Genomic DNA, 12,898 nt, shown 5'->3' on the forward strand with positions numbered 1-12,898 from the left:
TTATTAACTATAGTGACCATGCCTCATTAATTTTATAACTGAAAGTTTGTACCTTTCGAGCTCCTTAACCCAATTTGTCTCACCCCCTCCTTCCCCACCCCTGATTCTGGAAACCACCCGTCTGCTTTCTGCATCTATGAGCATGCTTTTAGATTGGAGGTTTTTATTTTTTGTTTTAGATATATTTGTATAAATGGCATCATACTGTATTTGTCTTTCTCTCACTTATTTCACTTAGCATAATGCCCTCAAGGTCAATCCATGTTGTCACAAATGGCAAGATTTCATTTTTTTATGGTTGAATAATATTCAATTATGAGAATATAAAAATAAGAATATATAAATAAATGATATCTATATCTATATAGAATACATAGGGTCATTGGAAAAGTCATGATGTATTTTGTCTATATTTTTCAAAGGTCATTTATTTATATAAAAAACAAAAATCAATCAATGATATATTGCCTGTTTTGTTCAATAACCTTTTGCCATCTTTCAGTGAACTTTATAATTCTTTGTTCATTGAAGGACCTGTCTTTATTTGCAAAAAACTGAACAAGGTGCTGATTTACAGCCTCATCTGAATTGAACATTATACCACGCAAGGAGTTTTGAAGAGAGCAAAACAAGTGAAAGTCTGATGGCGCAAGGTCAGGTGAGTATGGTGGATGTGGCAACGCATCCCATCCAAGCTCCAATAATTTTTGATGGGCGATCAAACTTGTGTGTGGTCTCGCATTGTTGCAATGGCAAACAACTTCTTTACAATAAATAAGCTCTGGACATTCCTGGATGATGGATTCGTTCAAACTGTCCAGTTGCCAACAGTACACATTCAAATTGATTGTATGGTTCCTTGGTAGGAGCTTGAAAAACACGGACACCTTTAAAATCCCACCACACTGAGAGCATAACCTTCCTCTGATGAATGTCTGCTTTTGATGTTGTTTGAGGCGAATCATCACATCAGTACCAAGACATTTGCACTCCACATTGTTGTAAACAATGCACTTCTCATCATCAGTTATCAGTCACTTCAAAAAACGATCGTTTTCCTCATGTTTAATGAGCATATTGCAGGTGTTTATATGTGCCATCAAATGAGCTTCTTTGAGTTCATGCAAAACCCAAATATTGAGCTTACTTATGTAGTCCAGCTTCTTCAGGTGGTCGTGAACGCTTGAATGATGGATGTTCAATGTTTCTGCAATCTCTCATGTCGTGTAACTCGATCAGCCTTTATTTAGTCATCATCAACTTTGGTGGGCCTCCCTGACCGAGGAGCATCATTGAGATCAAAATCCCCAGCATGAAATTTCATGATCCATCATTGGCACTGACGTTCTTGTAGAGCATTGTCACCATAAACTTTATGCAACTTCTCACAAGCTTGACACACATTCTTTGCTTTATGGAAGTAAAACAGTAAAATATGGCAAGAAATGCAGTTTGGTCTTCCATCTTCAACTTACTGTAAAATCTCCAAAACTCAACCAAATCACTCAATTTTTTTTTAGAATGAAGCTAGAACTGTCAGCTGTCAAATGACATAGCAATACCATAGATGCAAATGACTCTAGTACTTTCAAAAAGGAACTAGTGCAATCTGTCACAAACATGTGTCATGACTTTTCCAAAGACCCAGTATATATACCACATTTTCTTTATATATTCATCCTTTGATGTGCACTTAGGTTGTTTCCTTATCTTGGCTGTTGTAAATAATGCTGCAGCGGACACATGGGTGCATATATCTTTTTAGATTAGTGGTTTTCAAGGACACTGTGGATAAGTATAAATGGTGATGGCAAGATTACATTCCAACTCTCAGTCATATTCTGAGCTCTTCCAGTGTACTATTTGCTCAGATCTCCTTGCTCTCACACAAATTTCTCTTCTGGTTGGAGAGCCTTTTATTCCTGCTGTAAGATTCTGCTTAAGTTTACCCATTCACAGGATTTCTCCATTCCTCCCAGCACTACCCCTCCCGATAGTACATGGTTGGACATTGGGGTCCAGTGGGCTTTGTTTTCTTTTAGGGATTTTCTCCACATATTTGGAGTTTGCCCATCTTTCTTTATCAAAGTGAGACTAGAGCACACCTAAAGATCAGTCAAGAAAATGTCTCAAAGGCCCAACAGGATAGACTGAATGGGAAAGCTCCTCCTCATCAAGTGTAGAGTAGGATAAATAACCTGAAACTGGGTCAATAATACAAACCAGGACCAAATGGGTTAGGAAATTCTGTATATGGTTTCTACAGACACTATTTCACAAGCAAAGTAACACTGAGAGATTTTAAAAGAATAATGAGGACTAGATAATTAATGTGCTGTATGGATTGTTTAGTCATCTTTACCACTGACTATGAGTGTCTTGAAATAATGGTTATGTAATGCATCTGAATATTCCCCAGAAAACGGTGCTTAGGATATAGAATATGCTTCATAATTATATCTTGAATGAATTAAATTTTAAAAGAGAGAAATAACCACTCACAAAATTACAATTAAATGGCCAATTAAAGCAAAGGTTCTTCAAAGAATCCCAATTTTTAAATATCTGAAAGAATTTGAATTAGATCTACTTCACTGAACATTTCTTTCCAATTGATGGGCAATTCCCAACAGAGTTCTCAATAGTGTAATACAGTGTTTAGAGTTATGCATTGTTTTCATTAGAGAGAGAGAGAGAGAGAGAGAGAGAGAGAGAGAGAGAGAGAGAGAGAGAGGTGATTCTAGTAACATCCCAAATCAATTGGTTTTGCTTCCATATAAGCACATATATTTTCACTTATTTCCCTTTCCCAATGTGCTTAATTAATATTTAATCACTTTAAATTTTTATTCAGTCAGTTTAACTACTATTGACAGCTTCCACTGAAGAAATGTTTTCTTTCTCTTCCAAGGAAGATTTTAAGAACTTTCACCTTAAACATCTTATGGGTCCTACAAATGCATAACCCTGGAAGAAATATCTTCTATAATTTTCTACAAAGCAAATAACATATAAATTCACTAAAATATTGTGTTACAAAGATGCTTGGAAACTCCCTTAATGATAGCTGTCATGTTATTGGGCTGAGAATTTTCAGATGAATATACAAGAAGCAGTGAGTTAAACTTTAAGAAAAACATCCCCAAGATTTTGAAAACTAAACATTGACATCTGCTAGAAATAAAAACAAGACATTATCCTAAGAATTAAAGTGATTGGATGAATTATTTTTGTAATTATAATTTGTAATTATATTTTATTGCCATCAGAAAGAATGAAATCCATAAGCAAGCTGTTATGAAATACAGGTAAATGCTATGCAGTGGCAAGATTTTTTTTTTAAATGCCGATTAACTTCTCCTTTGGCTATATGTACCATAAAAGAAAGTTTGTATAAAGGAAGAGAAAAAGGAAGAAAGCAGAACCATCTGCTTAACCAAGGAAGAATATATGAAGTTTTATAAGAAAAGAATATCCAACCTAATATCTTTTTTATATATGAGATGTTCTTGCTGTAGGTTTGGATTATTTATTTTTAAGTTTTTCACCTAAAAAATACACACATTATTTTCCTTCTATACTTTTGCTTGGATATCAGTCTTCTTCTTCTTACTATAGAATGGTATTTCAGAATGTATGCAATGTATATAATTCAAACTCTTTAAAAAAAGGAAAAGTGATAATAGTTCCAAAAGCCATGAAATTGAGTGTTTTATAAGAAATAAGACATTTTATAAGAAATAAGAAATAAGACTATTCTGTACTAATGTTAGTTAATATTTGTATATTTATTTCACTGTCAGAACTTGAAATAAACTTTGTAAGTTAAACATTACAATTAGACTTTGAGTTAGGTATGATTATTATTCCTATTTTACAGATGAGGAAATTGCTATAGCAAAGACAATTATTACTCATGGTCACATGAGTCACAGACGGGGGAGCTCTCATTTGAACACATCATTGATAATTTGCCTGCTTTTCTCTCAGCCTCTTTCTTTATTTGGAATCTCTTTCAAAAGTTTCATCAGGGAAAAGTGAAACTTTATTATCAGATATTCAAGTCCTCAGAAAAATATTGCATATTCATTTTATTTTGGCTATCTACTCATAGATTTTGTCTCTAATCAGTTATTCTGAATAGCCTTTTTTTTCATTTTTAAAAATGATGTGTTAAAGTTAGAAACACAGTGTTTTACACAGGCAAGGGCATAGACAATATGAGGCCTTGCTATACACTTAAAACCTACGAGATTTTGTGAGCGATTAAAAACAGCTGAGTTATAATTTTACCACCTGTACAGGTGGCTCACAATTCTAATGTGCCTACCTACCTCATAGTGCTAATGTGGGGAATCCAGGATCATAACCTATGCAAGGTCCCTCGTGTAGCCTTTGGCATACAGTAAATTCACAATAATTTATTTTAGTTCCTTTGTATTCCTGAATCCCAACTTAATATTTTTCCTGCTTGAAATCTGCTGCTATCAATTATGTATTTTAATTCTCCTTTTCCTACCCAATCAGAAGAATTTGGCTTAGCATCTCCTGAAAACCAACTTCTCCTCAATGCTTACTTTTCCGTATATTTCACATACATATTATTCTTATTAATATTGCCCACACATAACCTGAGGTGTTTCTTCTCTTCTGTTTTTCTCCTGTTACTTTGTGGTCTAGGTTCACATACTAACCCACCCAACATTCCTATAGGGTCCTGCTTCTAGACTTGATCTTCATCGATCCTGTACACTGCTGTCAGAGATATCCAATGATGATATTATATATCCCCCTGCTTTAATCCCTTCTGGGACTCCTCATTGTCTTTAAAATAAAGTCAATTTTCTTAATATAGCCTATAAGAACACAAAAAATAGGTCCCTTATCTCAGGGCAGCCCTCCAGATTTTCTCAACCATTTTCTTTTCTCCCAAGCTTTGTATTGCTATTTCTTTTGCCAAGAAAAATCTTAGCCATTCTTTTCAATTTGAATTAAGTAACACCATGTATTTGACTCTTTTCTGAATTCTATAGAGAGTGTGGGCTACTTGGCTTTTAGGCATTATTTGGCCCATTATTAATTTCTACCGGGGATTTTAGTTATTAAGTTCTCTCATCTTATTTAGATATGAACATACATGGCTTATTTTTTTCAAACAATTGCATTCCCAATTATGCCATATCAAAATTTATTGTTAGATAATGGCTATTTTAGGAATGTTTAGGCTTATAATTTGCAGCTACTTTGGTTATATGAACAATCTCATTTTCTCAATCTCAAAGGTGCTTATGATGAAACTCTAATTTAATTTAGAGTTTTAACTTATTTCAAATTTTTACTGAAATATATTTGATATATAACATTGTATAAAGTATGGTATAAAACATATTCATTTTATACATTTTGTAATAATTAGCACATCTATAATGTCACATATTACCATTTCTTTTTAGTTATTGAATAATTAAGATTTAGTCTCTTAGCAAGTTTGATGACTATAATAAAAAAATGTGTCTATATTCACTACCCCATGCATTAGATCTCTAGGACACATTTACTATTCATTTCAAGTTTGTACCCTTAAGCAACATAATGACCTACCACCTTGCCATTATCCCCTGGTAACCACCATTTTACTTTCTATTTTACAAGTTTAGCTTTCTTAGATTTTATAAATATAAGGGATACCATACAGTATTTCTTTTTCTCTTTCTGACCTATTTCACTTAACATAATGTTTTCAAGGTTCATTCTAGTTGTTACAAATGGCAGGATATCCTTTTTTCTCATGGCTGAATAACATTCCATTATATATGTTTATATATGTAAAAACATATATATATATATATATATATATATATATATATATATATATATATATATATATATAAGATCTTACATCTTCTTTATCCAGTTATCCACTGATGGGCCCTTAAATTGTTTCTATACCTTGGTTATTGTGAGTAATAATACGACAATAAACATGGGAGTGCTTATGCCTCTTTCATTACCTGTTTTTATTTGCTTTGGTTATATACCTGAAAATGGAATTGCTGAATCGTATGGTAATTTGATTTAAAATTTTTGAGGAACCTCCATATTGTTTTCCATAGTGGCTAAACTAATTTACATTCCCACCAACAGTGTACAAGGGTTCCCTTTTCTCCACATTTTCACTAACATATGATAATGTTGTCCTTTTTTTGTATCAGTAGTTAATGTTTATTGTTATTTATTTTTATTAAATTAATAGGGGTGACATTTGTTAATAAAATTATATAGGTTTCAAGTGCACAATTCTATAACACATCATCTGTATATCACATTGTGTGCTCACCATCCAGACTCAGTTCTCCTTCCATCACCATATATTTGATCCCCTTTTCCCTCTTCTACCACCTCCTCACCCCCACTTACCCTCTGATAACCACTAAACTGTTGTCTGTGTTGATGAGTTTTTGTTTCTTTGTTTGTTGCTTTCAGTTTTATATCCAACATATGAGTGAAATAGTATGGTTCTCAACTTTTTCTATCTGACCTATTACACTTAGCATGGTAATCTCAAAACCTATCCATGTTGTCACAAATGGCAGTATTTCATCTTTTCTTGTGGCCGTGTAGTATTCCATTGTGCATATATAGCACATCTTCTTTATCCAATCATCTATCAAAGGACACTTTAGTTAATTCCATGTCTTGGCAACCATGGATAATGCTGGAATGAACATTGGGGTATATATATATATATATATATATATATATATATATATATATATATATATATATATATTTTTTTATATTTATAAATAAATGTCTTCAGATTTTTGGATAGATACCCAAAAGAGGGATTGCTGGGTAGTATGGCAATTCTATTATTAATTTTTTTGAGGAAACTCCATATTGTTTTCCATAGTGGCTATACCAAGATACATTCCCATATACATACACCAACGGTGTATGAGGGTTCCTTTTTCTCCACAACCTCTCTAACACTTGTTATTATTTGTCTTGTTGATAATAGCCATTGTCATAGATCTGAGGTGATAGACCATTATGGTTTTGATTCGCTATTCCCTAATAGCTAGTGAAGTTGAGCATCTTTTCATATATCTGTTGGCATTTTGTATGTCTTTTTGGGAGGAGTGTCTGTTTAGGTCCTGTGCCCATTTTTTAATTAGATTGTTTGTTCAGTTTTTTGTTTGTTTGTTTTTAATTATTGTTGTTGAATTGTATGAGTTCTTTATATATTTTGTATATTAGCCCCTTACAATAGGTGTTGTTTGCAAATATCTTCTTCACTTTGTTTTGTTGATGATTTATTTTGCTGTACAGAATCTTTTCACTTTCATATAGTCCCATTCATTTATATTTTTGCTTTTACTTCCCTTGCCTTTGAGGTCAAATTAATAAAACCCTCTCTAAGCCCAAGGTCTATAAGTTTAGTATCTATGTTTTATTATATGAAAATTATTTTTTCAGGTCTTATATTTAGGTCTTTGATCCATTTTGAGTTAATTTTTTTTGTATGGTGACAGATACAGGCTAGTTTCATTCTTTTGCACATGGCTTTCCAATTTTCCCACCACCATTTATTGAAGAGCCTTTCTTTTCTCCATTGTATGTTTTTGTCTCCTTTGTTGAAAATTATCTGGACATCTATATGGGGTTTATTTCTGAGTTCTCAATTCTTTTCCATTGGTTTGTGTGTCTTTTTTTCTACCAATACCATACTCTTTTGATTATTGTGACTTTGCAGTATATTTTAAATTAGGCAGTATGATACCTCCACTTTTTTTTTCCCTCTCAGGATTGCTTTGACTATTTGGGGTCTTTTGTGATTACATATAAATCTGACGTTTTTGTTGTTGTTCTTGTATTTCTTTTAAAAAGGCATTAGGCTTTTGATGGGGACTGCATTAAATCTGTATATTGCTTTAGTTAATATGGGCCATTTTACCTATGGTGATTCTTCCAATCCATGAACATAGAATATCTTTCCAATTATTTGTGTCTCCTTTAGTTTCTTTTAATAATGTCTTGTAGTATTCAGTGAGTGAGTCCTTCACATTCTTTGTTAATTTTATTCCTGGATACATTATTCTTTTTCTTACAATTGCAAAGTAATTGAATTTTTTTCCCATCTTTTTCTGAAATGTAATTATTAGTATATAGAAATGCAATGGAATTTTATGCATTGATTTTTGTATCCTGCGACTTTACTGTATTTGTTTATTGTTTCTAGCAGTTTTTTGGTTGAGTCTTTAGGGTTTTCTATTATATAAAGAATCATGTTATTTGCAAAAAGTGACCATTTGACTTCTTTCCTAATTTGGATGAGTTTTATTTCTTTCTGTTGCCTGATTGCTCTGGCTAGGACTTCAGCTACTATGTTGAATAACAGTGGTGAGAGGAGGCATACTTGTCTTATTCCTGATCTTAGAGGAAAAGCTATCAGTTTTCACTATTAGTATAATATTAGTTGAGGATTTAATTTTGTCTTTTTGATTATAGCATTTCTAACTTGTGTGAGGTGATATTTCATTGTAGTTTTGATTTTCATTTCCCTGATCATTATCAATGTTGAGCATCTTTTCATAAAGCTGTTGGCTATTTGGATGTCTTCTTTGGGAAAATAAATGTATTTAGTTCCACTGCCCATATTTTTTATTGGAATGTTTGTTATTTTGTTATTAAGTTCTATGTGTTCTTTGTATATATTGGATATTAACCTCTTATCTGACATATGGCTTACCATTTTTTTCTCCTATTCTATAGGTTGTCTTCATTTTGTTCATTGTTTCTTTTGTTATGCAAATGCTTTAAAGTTTGATGTAGTCCCACTTGCTGATTTTTGCTTTTCTTATTCTTTTGGTGTCATATCCAAAAAAAACATTGCCAAGATCAATGTCTAGAAGCTTTTTCCTATGCTATCATCTAGGGATTTTATGGTATAATGTCTTATGTTTAAGTCATTGATCCATATTCAGTTAATTTTTATGAGTGGGGCATAGGGGTAAAATTTTATTTTTTGTATGTGTTTATTCAGTTTTCCCAGCATGATTTGTTGAAGAGAATGTCCTTTCCCCATGACTCCTCTTGGCTTCCTGGTTGACTATTAGTTGGACGTATATGCAGGGTTTATTTCTGGGCTCTCTATTTTGTACCACTGATCAGTGTCTATTTTTATGCTAGTTTTGTACTTTTTTTCTCAGTGAGAGATAACATTTTTAATATTTTTAAGTAAGAAAGATGCTTGTTTAGGATTCACATCAGTAGTAACTAATTGGGTAAATGCCTAAGACTTATATTCAAGATCTTCAAGCATTACTGCATAAAAATTTAATTACTAAAAACCTTTGCTCAGGTACCGCTCAGGTGCAATAAAGATGAAATTACATACAAACCAATAGTGGTATTTAAATCCCAATCACTTTCAAGACAGACTAAGAAATACAGCTGAGAAGATATTCCACAAGTGGGTTCATTGACACTAAAAACAGTATTAAAACAAAACAAAACAAAAAACTCATATAGTCTGCTGACATTTCATACCAACCATTGGCGGAGGTAGTAATACAAAGTTGGAATTTAAAATACAAGAACAGCACTAACCATAAACAGTTCTAAAGCATTGTATGTAATTCTATAAAATATATGTAGTGAAAAAGAATTAGAATTAATATAAAATCAGAATTTTAAAAAAGCAAAATTTAGAAATATTTAGTGAATTTACTAAGATGAAGAAAGTTTAAATAATACAGAACTGAAAATATTAGAAGTCTATATGCAGTAGAAAGTGAATATAAATTAGCCAATTCCATGAACATTTCCAGCTAAGCATTCATGCAAATACATATTAACCTTTTCCTTTCATATAAGAATAATACATACATACATGACATGATGATTCTGGCACACACAAACACACACACACATCAGAGATATTAAAAATATTCTCATGTTTTAAAGATGACGTGGAATAAGTCTTAATAGCATTCTACATGAATGGAAGCTCCTGATTTAATTCCATGATTTTATCATGCCAGAAGCACGTTTGGTTTTGTTCTTTTAAACAGATATTGCTGTCACATTGGCTTATTAAGGCATTTTGTATACACAGTATCTCAAGGTGGGTAAAAAACTTTTAGTAGTATTTGTTATGATGTTTTAAACTTTCAAAGTCTTTTCAACATAAGAAAAATAGCTGCACATATTTGAGTGTTTCTTATAAAACACAATCTTAAAAATAGTAATCATGATTGGTCTTTGTGGTTCCTAGTACGTGCTGTCTTGTTATTTCACATAGTGTAAAATATTCTTATGCAGGATTGCATTAAGACCCAGTAGTTCTTAAACAGTGTTGCCAAATAACTATATAAATCCCAAATGCAGCAAAGGTGAACAATCTTCATAGAGCACTTTCACCTCATTTAATTTGAAGCTGCTCCTTTGTGATATTTTTCCACTTCATTGTGAAATAGATTGCTAGAGTTTCATTAGTGGTTTCATTATGTGGCTGTAAAGAAAATGGCTTTGATTTCTTCCACAGTTCACAGTTCTCCAATAAGACATTTTGGAAATCATATAGTCCAGGGATGTTTTGAATAACCAAATGCTCTTTAGCAGATGAAGTCTCTCAATGCAACTGTAATAAATGAGCATCTATATCCTTAGCTATACTACCAGTATATAATGGAACCAAAATGGGATGGTTTTCTTGTTCCCACACCCACTTTATTGTTTTAAAATCTGAATATTTCCATCATTTATCATTTCTGTTTTTGGATGATAGTTCTGACCACCACCTTCTTATTGCTGCTTAAAGCCAGTTTAGACCAACTATTATATAGTCTTCAAATTTCCTTTTAAGTGGCGATTTTACTACAGGCAACAAGCCTACACAGCAGGCAAGTGAGATGTATTGTTTTTCTCTCTGTAAACTTTTGGTGAGAACAGGAAGGCACCCCGCTACTCCACGTCTTCTCACAAAATAAGCTGCAAGTTTACCAATACTTCTCTTTTTTCCACAAAGTTAAAGCTACATTCATTCTCAAATTCCTGCTGAATAAAATGTGTGCCACTGGTTTTCATGGTCCTGAGAAACCTCAGGAAAAAAACCACTGTATTTTGATGATGGGCTTTTTCTCTGTGAAAAACCAGAATCACTGAAGTTAAGCAAATACGTTCAACTATCATGGTTTAATTTGTCAGGCAGGTGGCCTGCTCAAGCCAGTATTTTTTATTTCTCTGCCATGTCATAGCCCCCACTTCTACACTTTTAGGGGCCTGGGTTTTTTGTTTGTTTTTTTGTTTTTGTTTGTAACAGGGATTAGGAAAAATATGATGAACTTTCTGTGATAGATCACCTTACATAGATTATCTGGGCATTGCACAGCTTGTCCAGCTGTTCTATTCATGTAAGCAGCCAACTGTTTTGGAGATGTTTTTAGCCTCTTTCATGTTCTTATTAGTGAAATTAGAGATCCTTTTTCTAAGAAGACAAATGGAATGATCCTCAATATTATTACAAAAGTTCTGTCTTTTAACATGATGGGTTTCAGATGTCATAATCTCTTTTTTTTGTCAACCTTCCTTTTTTTAATATATATATATATATATATATATATATATATATATATATATATATATTTTTTTTTTTTCAATTACAGTTGACATACAATATTATATCAGTTACTGGTGTACAACACAGTGATTAGATATTTACATAACTTATGAAGTGATCATTTGATAAAACCAGTACTCATCTGACACCATGCAGTTACTACAATATTACTGACTATTTTCCCTATGCTATACTCTACATCCCATGACTATTTTGTAACTACCAACTGTACCTCTTAATCCCCTCACCCCTTCACCCATCCCTTCAACCTTCCCATCCAGCAATCATCAAAATGTTCTCTGTATCTATAAGTTTGTTTCTGTTTTGTTTTCTCATGTGTTCTGTTTCTAGAGTCTCTATATTCAGATCATAGAAACCTTTTGTCTTTACCCATAATCTCTCTCTTTTTTTAAAAAAAATAATCTTGTATACCAGCACCTCATAGTACTGTGGCACCTCAGCCCAGCCCTGGCACTGATGAACTGTGCCCAGCAGCCAAGAGTCCCTCTGTTCTGGGCCCAGCTCCTCTCAGGGCCATTCAAACATGGCCACACATGTGTGGGGGCCTGCAGGGATTGCTGGTTCAATACTTATTAAATTAATATAGCTTTGTAGTATAGCTTGAAGTCAGGATGTATGATTCCTCCACCTTAGTTCTCCTTTCTCAGAATTACTTTGGCTGTTAGGAATCTCTTGTGCTTCATACAAATTTTAGAATTGTTTTTGTATTTCTGTGAAGAATGCCATTGGAATGTTGATAAGAATTTAGATGACTAACTTCTATAGATGGCTTTGGGGAGTATGAATACATTCTTTTCCCTTTCCCCCAGTGCTCTATTTCTGAAACATGGGTAGCTTAAAGGGAAGCAGATGGTTTGAGGCTACCTTTCACATATTTTTTGCTCCTTCATTCTTGATCTGTACGTGTCCCTCTGAGGTTGGTAAAAATGGGGGTAGGGAAAGAGGAAAATGGCTTTATACAAGGGAATTTAGAGGTGTTGCTCTTACACCTGTTTGGAAATGTTCTACTATATGATCTCTCTAAAATGTCCCCTTCCTTTGATTCAATAATACAGAGGCAACAGTACAGGTTGAGGCATAAGCAGATGTCCAAGTTTGGAAGGAAAAGAGTAAAAACAGGAGGCTTAGTTTTTTAGAAGTGCTTCCAAAATGTATGAGTATTTCTCTTTGAGCTCATTTTTCATCCAATAAAAAGTGAAGTAACACTCCTCTCTTACAGGTAGGAGAAAAAAGAAAATAAGTACGCTTTGGACA

The 12,898-nt window shown here is 33.0% G+C and overlaps 1 pseudogene; it reads right to left on the bottom strand.

Annotated features, from left to right (window-relative positions):
• Positions 1-10,636: 10,636 nt before the first annotated feature.
• On the bottom strand, positions 10,637-11,568 carry LOC109376260 (KATNB1-like protein 1 pseudogene; annotated as a pseudogene).
• Positions 11,569-12,898: the final 1,330 nt, after the last annotated feature.

Source organism: Hipposideros armiger, unplaced genomic scaffold, assembly GCF_001890085.2.
Source record: "Hipposideros armiger isolate ML-2016 unplaced genomic scaffold, ASM189008v1 scaffold_1080, whole genome shotgun sequence".
Classification (NCBI taxonomy): Eukaryota; Metazoa; Chordata; class Mammalia; order Chiroptera; family Hipposideridae; genus Hipposideros; species Hipposideros armiger.